Below are 11,957 nucleotides of genomic sequence, written 5' to 3'. Positions count from 1 at the left end.
ACATTTCCCTGATGATTAGTGATGTTGAGCATCTTTTCATGTACATGTTGACCATTTGTTCTTCTTTGGAAAAAATTTCTATTCAGAACCTCTGCCATTTTTTAATTGGATTGTTTGGTTTTTTGCTATTGAGATGTATGAGTTCTTTATATTTTTTTGGATAATAATCCCTTATCAGTTACATGATTTGCAAATATTTTCTCCTGTTTAGTAGGTTGCCTTTTCATCTTGTTGATGATTTTCTTTGCTGTGCTGAAGCTTTTTAGTTTGATATAGTTCCATTTGTTTACTTTTGTTTTTGTTGCCTTTGCTTTTGGTGTCAAATCCCAAAAGTCATCTCCACAACTGATGTCAAGGAGATTACTGCCCATGTTTTCTTCTAGGAGTTTTATTGTTTCAGGTCTTAAGAGTCAAGTCTTTAATCCATTTTGGGTTAATTTTTGTGTATAGTATAAGATGGTGGTCCAGTTTCATTCTTCTGCATGTAGCTATCCAGTTTTCCTAACACCATTTACTGAAGAGACTGTCCTTTCCCCCATTGTATAGTCTTGACTCCTTTGTCAAAAATTAATTGGCATAAATTAATTAATATATGCATGGGTATATTTCTGGGCTGTCTATTCAGTTCCACTAATCTGTTTTTATGCCAATACCATACTGATTTTGATTACTTCTACAATTTGACCTTCACTTCTACTTAATGGTTTTCTGCATCCTCGTATTGTTATATTTTTCTATATAATATGCACCTTGCAGATACCTCAAATCCCATGTAAAAAAAAATGGTTGATAAATCTCTCTCCCTGAATATGCATATTTCATTACTACTCTACTTCCTACAACATAAAATTTAATCCTTTTTTCTGTTGTAACCTGCAGCCTGAAAAGGGTGTAAATTTGCCTATTTAGGGGGCTGAGGACATTGGAGAAACAAATGGAGACTTCGGGCATGAGATGTGGGAGATATTTCAAAAGATAAAATTTGAGTCCCAAAAGTAAAAAGGAAGTTGTAAGGTAGGTGAAAACATCTGGAAAGAAATGTTAGTGTGGTGAGTGAGATGAGCTAGGGACAGATCTCGAAGGTTCTTTTATGGCCTGTTAAAGTGTTTAAATTTAATCTTTAAGTAATGGGTGGCAGACATTAAAAAGTTTAAGCAGAGTGATATGCTTAGATAGACATTTTAGATCTATTACTCTAATATCCATATAGAGGATGAATTTGAGATAAAAGTGGAAGACAGGAGATAAACCTGAAGGCTCTTAAGTAGTCCAGTAATAATATGATTAGGGCCCCCCTAAAAAAACAGAAGTCAGTAGCAGGATGATGATAATAATAATAATGAGTAGTGAAGGGTAGAAGAATATGCCACTCCAAAATAAGGCTTGCGGAGTTCAGGACATGTCACCCCAAAATATGCTGCTTTGGCATATTGGTTTTAAGCTGAAGGCACCTGAAAAGCAACAAATGCAGGGAGAGACTTTCTCTGAACTTCCCTTTTCTCCCTAAAGACAGATCCTCCAAAAGGAACCCAATTGTCATAAATCCCCTCCCCAGGAATTTCAACAACAAGGGAAGTTTTTTTTTTTGGCCGTGCAGCGAGGCACGCAGGATCCCTGACCAGGGATGGAACCCAAACCCCCTGCAGTGGAAGTGCGGAGTCTTAACCACTGGACCGCCAGGGAAGTCCCAAGATGGACTCATCACAGGAGAGAGACTAGAAGTTGACACCACACCCTGACAAACTTTATCACAAACTGTCATAGCTCCCATCTATTCTTCTAAGGGCCCATTCATCTTTCCTAAAAATCTCTTCCCATAAGAGGTCTATGTCCTCCTTCTCCTTTACCTATTTTTTTAAAAATTAACTTATTTGGCTGCACCGGGTCTTAGTTGCGGCACTCCGGATCTTCATTGCCGCGGGCTGATCTTCATTGCTGTGTGCAGGATCTTCGCTGCAGCATGCAAACTCTTAGCTGCGGCATGTGGGATCTAGTTCCTTGACCAGGGATCGAACCCAGGCCCCCTGCATTGGGAGCTCGGAGTCTTAACCACTGGGCCACCAGGGAAGTCCCTCCATTACCTATTAAAATGGTATTTAATCCTGGATTTTAAAGCCACCTCTTTAAGTTACTCACTTTTCCTAGGTATCTCCCCAGGTATCCATGGGGTATACATGTTCATAAATTTGTTTGCTTATCTCTTGTTAATCTGTCTTTTATTACAAGAGTCTCAGCTAAGAAATCAGAAAGGTAGAGGGAACATCATTTCCCCTTTCCCACAATAGTAAATAACAGCTAACATTTATTGAGTGCTTCCTATATGCCTGGCATTCTACCGCCTTACATGCTTTATCTCTTATTATTCTTACAAGAACCCTATGAGGTAGCTACTACAGCTATTAACATTTTACAGATACAGAAACTGAGGCCCTACATCAACTAGTAGGATTTGAACAGTCTTCTAGTCAGAAACTTCTGATTGAACTCAAAATGTTGTGGGTAAAAAAATAACCTGAGATTCTTGTTATATGTACGAACTTCTAGTCACCACCTCCTCTTTTTCCAAAATTCTAATTTACAGAGTTTGGAACTGGGCTATGGCATCTAAAATCTAATTTTTAAAACAGCTTTATTGAGATATAATCCATGGACATATAATTTACCAATTTAAAGTGTACAATTCAATGATTTGGGATATATTACATCATTACTTTTTTTGGAATTTACATTTTTTACAGGCATCCTAGTTAATTCTATGTAAGTGCCCGAAGTGCAATATTTTGAGAAAAATTATCTTAACCACTATGCTCAGTGCCTCTTAAAAAAAGTACATGTGGGGAATTCCCTGGTAGCCCAGTGGTTAGGACTCTGCGCTCCACTGCAGAGGGCATGGGTTTGATCCCTGGTCAGGAAACAAAGATACCACAGCCACGAGGTTCAGCCAAAAAAAAAAAAAGTTCATGCGAACAAGCCCAGCACAGTACCTACCCAGTAAAATTTAGACACTCAATACACATCGAATATGAATGTACAGGCTGCAAACAACCATAAGAAGGAATGATGCAGGGCTTCCCTGGTGGCGCAGTGGTTGAGAATCTGCCTGCCAATGCAGGGGACACGGGTTCGAGCCCTGGTCTGGGAAGATCCCGCGTGCCGCGGAGCAGCTAGGCCCGTGAGCCACAATTACTGAGCCTGCGCGTCTGGAGCTTGTGCTCCCCAACAAGAGAGGCCGCGATAGTGAGAGGCCAGCGCACCGCGATGAAGAGTGGCCCCCGCTTGCCACAACTAGAGAAAGTCCTCGCACAGAAACGAAGACCCAACACAGCCATAAATAAATAAATAAATAAACAAATACTTAAAAAAAAAAAAAAAAGGAATGCAAACACCGAACTTCTACTTCATGTAAGACATTATGGTGAAAGATTAAAATTTGATATTCAGTGGACTCTAGTATCTAATTTCTTTTGGATGATGAGATGACAGCATTTTATAGCAGAAAAATATATTCTTCATAGTAGGGCTTGCTTTTATGTAGTGTAATTTTAAAATTCTTTCAATTTGCAATATTATGTAGTTCATGGCCCCTCTTCATCAAAATCTGTATTAAAAATATTTTTATTCATTTAGCATTTATTAAAATATTTATTGAGCATCTTCCTATATAAGTGGCATGATGCTAGGTGCTAGATGAGTAAAGTAGACAAAAATCTTATTATTTTGGCTTTCTCATGATTGAAGAGCCTATGGGGGGACTTCCCTGGTGGTCTAGTGGGTAAGAGTCCCCGCTCCCAATGCAGGGTGCCCTTGCTCGATCCCTGGTCGGGGAACTAGATCCCGCATGCCACAACTAAGAGTCTGCATGCTGCAACTAAAAGATCCCGCGTGCCGCAACTAAGACCCGAGCAGCCTAAATAATTTTTTTAAAGGGCTTATGGGGAGTACTTAATGTTAATCATTTGTACAGTTTTTTTTTTTTCCTTTTTGGCCATGCCCTGTGGCTTGGCTCTCAGCAATGAAATCACTGGACCGCCAGGGATTCCCTGTCCAGTTTCTTAATTTTCAACTTATCCTAGGCAATTATTATTTATCCCTACATTTTGGTCATAATCAGATGCCACAATTATATTAGCAACCTATGTTAGAAGATAAGTGGTCATCACAGAAAATTAAGCCATAAAAGTGATATACTAACTGCTTTTTGAGTCTTCATTTTCCTATGAAGAATCACATATGTAAAAATATTAAGTAAGATGAAGTGCTTTTCTCTTGTAAATCTGTTTTATGTCGACTTAATTCTTGGACCCATTCAGAGACCATAGGGTAGAGGTAAAGTTTTCCCTTCCCTATAGCTCTTTTATAGATAATGGAACTAGAAATCAGGTTAAATGAACTTGCCCAAGATCCAAATAGCTGGAATAATGGTAGATCTGGAATTCAAACCCAGGTCTGACTAACCTCAAAACTAAAATCTGCCTTTCCAACTTCCCCAAAACCATACCGCACTACCTATGATTTGTAGAAGTGAGTATGGAAGAATGCGATTAATCTGAATTTTGCAGTAGGAAAACAGAATCCTAAAAACGCTAGCTATCTACCGTGACCATAGAATCTTCATCTTTTTAAGTTATAACCTTTGACGTTTTGGAGAACACCCGCCATCCTTAAGATAAAGATCTTAAGGAAAAATAATAATGCCTTTAAAAGCAGTTGAGTATGAAACAAATTATGTGTTCAAGGAGTAGGCAATAAATACAAATAGAGAAAAAAATGCAAGTAGAGAAAAAGTGTAGAAAAAAGAAATAGAATCTAGGATAGATGAGGACATGGGTGAAATGGGAGTCCTTAAAACAAAATAGACCAACTGTCACAGCCAAGAGGAGCCTTGGGAGGCATAATGACTAAATGTAATGTGGTATCCCGGATGGGATTCTGGAAGAGAAAAGGAAAATAGAGTTGAGCCCTCCTGCCCCGAGGCAGCCGGCAGCCGGAAAACGGAACCTAGACGCGGGCGCCCCTGCTTCCGGCCGGCGCGCGGGTGCAGCACCAGCGGCGCAGGGCTCTGCGGGGCTCGGGAAAGCCTGCGATTGGGAGCCACCCCCGGCTGGATGCCGCGGCTTGAAGAGGCGTTTTCGCCTCGATGGCGACCACTCGTGGGCTCCCGAGGACGCCTGGATGGGCACCCACCCTAAATTCTTAAAAATGATGGAATTAGATATAGGCGATGCCATCCAAGCGTATAGCATTCTTTGTTTACCAGGACCCCATGGAGAGTAAACACTGGCATAAAGTAAACGGTGTGGAATTACCCGACCGCCAGCTCAGTCTGACTTGTCGGTACTGAGACAGGAGGTTACACACTGTGGTGCCTACACCCATCAGTGCTACGCTCAACCATTACAGATTCTTTCTCTTAGAAGATGGCATCTGTACTTACGATGCTTAATTTATTCATAAAAGGTGGAATTGGAGACCCATCAGACTGCTTTGCTTCATCTTTTACCTGGAAGATAGTCAGGGTTGACTTAGCTGCTCCCATTCCCTAAGTTTTCTTGCTGAAAAATAAAACTTTTCCAGATAGAAGTGGGGGTTTTTTGTTTGTTTTTTTGTCAAAAATATAGGGTAGTTGCTCTAGAATGTTCTCATCTAGAGACAGTTTAATTACAGTTGTATACAAATTTATGCCTAGGATATGTTCAGAGGGGTGGAAGACACGTTTCTTCTATCAACCCACACTCATAGCTTTCTCTTTGTTCATTGCTGCCACTGCTACGTCATTGTTGAGACTGCTACCTGTTTCCCTTACTCAACCCTCCCAGTGCCTTTTGGCCCTTCAGCTAGCCTGGAATGGCATTACATACACACTTTGACACCTGGAGGGTTTACTTCAGCTGCTTTTTCATCTCCAGGAGAAAGTAAAGCTTTTCTTTCAATTGGTTTTCATTCCAATTACTGTTACATCCCTCTTTAGTTGACTTTAAGTCAAAACTAAAAATAATGCTCTTCCAGAGTGTAAACTTACATGTCTAGATTAATAGGGACCGAAGAAGTTCTACCTACCAGAGCACTGGGCCTTCCTTTCCATGCTTATTACCACCACCCTTATTATATTGTAGGTAGGATATTACAAGAGAGATAATGAAGGACAGTATAAGCCTTGAAAACATCTTTATTAAGTAGACCCAGTGATGCAACTTTTGTCAATTCCTCGCAATTAAGTAAGTTGTCTAGAAGTATAAAAAAATTACCTGCACAAAGATGTTCCAAGTGGCATTGCTTGGAAGAGCCTGAATTACAAGCCACTTAAAAGTTTAGGGCAGGTTTCAGCAAATTTTTTCTGTAAAGGGCCAGAAAGTAAGTATTTTAGCCTTTGCAGGCTATATAGTCTCTGTCACAACTTTTTTTTTCTTAAATAAATTTTTATTTTATTTATTTATTTTTGGCTGCACTGGGTCTTCGTTGCTGCGCGTGGGCTTTCTCCAGTTGCGGAGAGTAGGGTCTGCTCTTCATGGCAGTGCGCGGGCTTCTCATTGCAGTGGCTTCTCTTGTTGTGGAGCACAACTCTAGGCCCGCAGGCTTCAGTAGTTGTGGCTCGTGGGCTCAGTAGTTGTGGTGCACGGGCTTCGTTGCTCCGCGGCATGTGGGATCCTCCTGGACCGGGGCTTGAACCCATGTCCCCTGCACTGGCAGGCAGATTCTTTTTTTTTTTTTAGAAATTTCTTCTTTTTAAAAATATTTATTTATTTATTTATGGCTGCACTGGGTCTTCGTTGCTGCATGCGGTTTTTCTCTAGTTGCGGAGCAGGGGCTACTCTTCCTTGCGGTGCACGGGATTCTCATTGCGGTGGCTTCTCTTGTCTCAGAGCACTGGCTCTAGGTGTGCGGCCTCAGTAGTTATGGCTCGCAGGCTCTAGAGCGCAGGCTCAGTAGTTGTGGCACGCGGGCTCAGTAGTTGTGGCACACGGGCTTCGTTGCTCCGTGGCATGTGGGATCCTCCAGGACCAGGGCTCAAACCCGTGTCCCCTGCATTGGCAGACGGATTCTTAACCACTGTGCCACCAGGGAAGCCCTCACAACTTAATTCTGCTGTTGTTGCACAAAAATAACCACAGTAAATATGTAAACAAATGGGCATAGCTGTGTTCTGATGAAACTTTATTTACAAATGGGCACTGGTGGGAGGACCCAAACTGGGTGCTGGAGGAAGGCTCTCCATCTTTTTTAGCTTTAACCTTTGACATTTCAGAGAACACCCGCCATCCTTAAGATAAAGATCTTAGGGAAAAATAATAATGCTTTTAAAAGTGAGTATGAAACAAATTATGTGTTCAGGGAGTAGGCAATAAATACAAGTAGAGAAAAAAAATACAAGTAGAAAAAAAGTGTAGGAAAAAGGGAAATAGAATCTAGAATAGATGAGGACATGGGTGAAATGGGAGTCCTTAAAACAAAATAGACCAACTGTCACAGCCAAGAGGAGTCTTGGGAGGCATAATGACTAAACGTAATGTGTTATCCTGGACGGGATTCTGGAAGAGGAAAGGAAAAGAGTTGAGCCCTCCTGCCCCGAGGCAGCCGGCAGTAGGAAAGCGGACCCTAGACGCGGGCGCCCCTGCTTCCGGCCGGCGCGCGGGTGCAGCACCAGCCACGCCCCAGAGATTGGGAGCCCGCCCCACCCGGGAGCCCGCCCCACCCCGGCTCCGGGGCTTTGGAGGCGGTGTTTTCAGCTTGGTGGCGTCCGCTCGTCGGCTCTCCGGATGGGTACCCACCCTAAGTACTTAAAACTGATGGAATTAGATATAGGAGATGCCACCCAAGTGTATAGCATTCTTTGTTTACCAGGACCTCGTGAAGAGGAACACCGGCATAAAGTAGTTTGCCAACCCCTGGTCTAAGGAAATAGTCCATAAGCAGAAATATACAGCCAATGAATGGTACATTATGTACTCATTAAAACTTAGTAATAACTATAATGAAAGACATAAGAAAATGCTATATTAAGTTTAAAAAGCAAGATACAGGAATGTACGAATGGGTATGATCATGGCTGTAAATAACACACCAAGCATATAATAAAAAGATAAAATAAATTACTAACTATGGCAGGACAGTAAATGAATGACTTTGTCTTTCTTCAATAGTTAAGTTTTTTTAAAATTTACATTACTTTTACAATAAAGTGTTTTAAAATAAAAAAGAAAGATAAGGGAATTGCCTGGTGGTCCAGTGGTTAGGACTCTATGCTCTCACTGCCAAGGGCCCCGGTTCCATCCCTGGTGGGGGAACTAAGATCCTGTATGCCACAAAGCACCGCCCAAAAAAAAGATAAAAACTTAGAAAATATGAAGAAAGTATGGGCTTTTGTTAATGGCGGTGTATCAATATTGGTTCATTAGTAGTGACAACTGTACCATACTAATCTAAGATTTAATAATAGAGGAAATTAGGTATGGAGTATATGAGAACTTCATGTACTGGCTTCTTAATTTTTCTGTAAATCTTCTTCTAAAATAGCTTATTTTTTAAATTACCCCCAAATGAATAAAATATACCTAGAATATTATTTTATTTTTTTACTCAATATATGTTTGCTAATATCGTTCAAATAATATCAAAGGTGAGTGAGTTTTTAATGTATTTTTTTAAAGATCAAGAAATATTTATATAGGCCAAATGAGAAGAACTTTGTTAATAATGAATGCCAAATTCAACAAACCAAATATGTCAACTGCCACTTTCAACACCTAGGTGTTAACTTTGAGTTTATTCATAGGTAACATACAAAACAGCTGAATCAGTCAGGATTCTACCAGTAGGTTATACATATATATGTATTGGGTTGGCCAAAAAGTTTGTTCGAGTTTCTGTAATATCTTACAGAAAAGTCCGAACGAACTTTTTGGCCAACCTAATATATAGATATCTATTTCAAGGAATTGGCTATGTGGCTCTGTGGATCCAATAAACCCAAAATCCAGAGGGTAGTCCAGCTGGCTAGAAGCTCTCAGGTAGAAGCTGAAGCTGCAGTCCACAGGTGGAATTTCTTCTTCGGGAAAACCTCTATTTTGCTTAAGCCTTTTCAGCTGATTGGATGAAGCCCACCCACATTAGTAAGGATAATGTTCTTTTACATAAAGTCAGCTAGTGGTAGATGTTAACTGCATCTACAAAATACTTTCACAGCAACACGCAGAGCAATGTTTAATTGAATAACTGGGTACTATTTTAACTAGCCAAGTTGACACACAAAATTAAGCGTCATAGCTCATCCCTTGTCAACACGGCACCCATACACATCTCCTTAAACCATATTTAACCTCCAAGTAAAGAAAATAGCAAAGTCATATTTCTACCTAACGTAACACAACTATCCTGTGTACAACCAAAAATGTGCCCTTTCCCAGTAAGAAAATACAAAGTGTGGGTGATGTTTACTCTTCTCCTTGATACACTGTATCTTAAATACCATGATACAGTTAATTATTATCAGACTTGCCTGGCTGTCCAGTGGTTAAGACTCCGCGCTTCCACTGCAGGGGCACGGGTTCAATCCTGGGTCGGGGGAAGTTCCGCATGCTTCGCGGTGTGGCTAAAAAATAAAATAAAATAATTATTATCAATACATCTATGTAAGATGATACGGGGATCAGAGCAGGATGCAAACAAAAATATTTGCTACACACACACACATTTGTAACTGTTATGGACTGAATTATGTTCTCCTCAACCTCTCACGTTGTAGCCCTAACTCACAATGTGACTATGTGTGCAGATAGGTTTTTTTTGTTTTTTGTTTTCTTTTTTTTGCCGCACCATGCGGCATGCAGGATCTTAGTTCCCCGACCAGTGATGGAACCCATGCCCCCTGAAGTAGAAGCTCAGAATCTTAAACACTGGACCACCAGGGAAGTCCCCAGATAGGTCTTTTAAGGAAGTAAATAAGGTTAAATGAGATCATAAGGTAGGGCGCGAATCTAATAGGACTAATGTCCTTGTAAGAGGAAGAGATACCATGAGTGCACACACACAGAGGAAAGGCCATGTGAGGGCACACCAAGAAGGCAGCCATCTACACGCCCGAAGAGAGTTCTCACCAGAAGCCAACCTCACCAGTACCTTGATCTTGGACTTCCAGCCTCCAGAACTGTGAGAAAATGAATCTTTGTTGTCTAAGTGACCGAATCTATGGTATTCTGTTATGACAGCCCGAGCAGATTAATACAGTAACCAAAAAGGGAAGAAATACTCATGACAATTACAGTCTGTTTCTGCAACTGGTCACATGGTCACATGGTCATAAGAAGTAGGAATAAATACTACTTTCTTCCACTACGCATTCCATATTTCCTTTGCATGCCGAAAGTAGTATACAGGGGGCTTTCCTGGTGGCACAGTGGTTAAGAATCCACCTGCCAATGCAGGGGACACGGGTTCGAGCCCTGGTCCCGGAAGATCCCACATGCCACAGAGCAACTAAGCCCGTGTGCCACAACTACTGAGCCTGCGCTCTAGAGCCTGCAAGCCACAACTACTGAGCCTGCGTGCCACAACTACTGAAGCCCGTGCATGTAGAGCCCGTGCTCCGCAACAAGAGAAGCCACCGCAATGAGAAGCCCGTGCACCACAACGAAAAGTAGCCCCCGCTCGCCGCAACTAGAGAAAGTCCGCTTGCGGCAACAAAGACCCAACGCAACCAAAAATACATTAAAAAAAAAAAAAAAGTAGTATACAGAGATCTAATGCATACTATAGTGAATATAGACAACAATATTGTATTATAATCATCAAACTTGCTAAAAGACTAGAACATATTCCCTTTGCCCTCAGCAAGCACTTCAGCTCTAGTGATTCTCTGCCTAATGGAATGACTCAAACCTTCATTCCTGAAGAAGAGTCTGGGCCAGTAATAGTCCTGTTTAGCTTCGGCTGTTGTAGTTTTCTATTGACTTTAACCACAGGGCATGACTTCTAGATCAGCAGAGCATAAGGTCTTGGTGACTGGAAGCAAAAATTTTGCTAGTGTATCAATACGGTAAGAATAGGTAATGCCACTCCCATTTCTAACCCCTGGATTCCTGGACTTGTAAATCCTGGCTATGGGAGAAACGTTACCATGTATTGGATGCCGATTTAGAGCACATACAGCCCTCCTGGAGAACGACGTTGCCCCAGGCCTGAAAGGTACTGCCACCTAGCTGGCACTATAACTAAGTCTTCTAAAAGCCCCCCCTTTTTTTTGGCCGCACCGCGTGGCATGTGGGATCTTAGTTCCCCAACCAGGGATCGAACCCGTGCCCCCTGCCATAGAAGGGCAAAGTCTTGACCACTGGACCACCAGGGAAGTCCCGAGGCTGTTCCCCCTACAGTAGTAATATCAAGCCAACTACTTTAGGATGATGGGAAACATTGTGAGTTCAGTCAATTCCATAAGCCTGGGCTCACTGCAGCACTTCATTTGCAATGAAGTGAGCTCCTCAGACAGAAGCAATGCTGTGTAGATACCATGATGGTACAAAATGCATTCTATAAGTCCACAGATGACAGTTTTGGCAGAATCATTGCATACAAGGAAGGTAAATCCATATCCAGAGTAAGTGTCTATTCCAATAAGAACAAAGTGCTGTCTCTTCCAAAACAGAAGTGGTCCAATGTAATCAACCTGCCACCAGGTAGATAGCTGACCACCCACCCCGGGGAATGGTGCCATACTGGGGACAAAGTATTGGTCTTTGCTGCTGGCAGATGGGGCACACAGCAGTGGCTATAGCCAAGTCAGGCTTGGTGAATGGAAGTCCACGTTGCTAAGCCCATCCATAACCTCCGTCCCTGACATCAGCCTAGTCCCCACTACACCCTGTTGTCTCCTGGACTCCCTGTCTCCCCTCCAATCCAAGAGACATTTGCCAAATATCTTTGCTATTGAAATGTTGATTTTGCCATTATATAAAAATTAAGGGGAA

The 11,957-nt window shown here is 41.7% G+C and overlaps 1 non-coding gene across 1 annotated transcript; it reads right to left on the bottom strand.

Moving 5' to 3' along the window:
- Positions 1-11,265: 11,265 nt before the first annotated feature.
- On the bottom strand, positions 11,266-11,338 carry TRNAR-UCU. Its single transcript has one exon. It is a non-coding gene; the product is annotated as a tRNA-Arg (tRNA).
- Positions 11,339-11,957: the final 619 nt, after the last annotated feature.

The sequence above is a fragment of the Balaenoptera musculus genome, chromosome 10, assembly GCF_009873245.2.
Source record: "Balaenoptera musculus isolate JJ_BM4_2016_0621 chromosome 10, mBalMus1.pri.v3, whole genome shotgun sequence".
NCBI classification, from domain to species: domain Eukaryota; kingdom Metazoa; phylum Chordata; class Mammalia; order Artiodactyla; family Balaenopteridae; genus Balaenoptera; species Balaenoptera musculus.
Note: the sequence above shows the minus strand (reverse complement) of the source record. Positions and strands in the feature narration are given on the sequence as shown.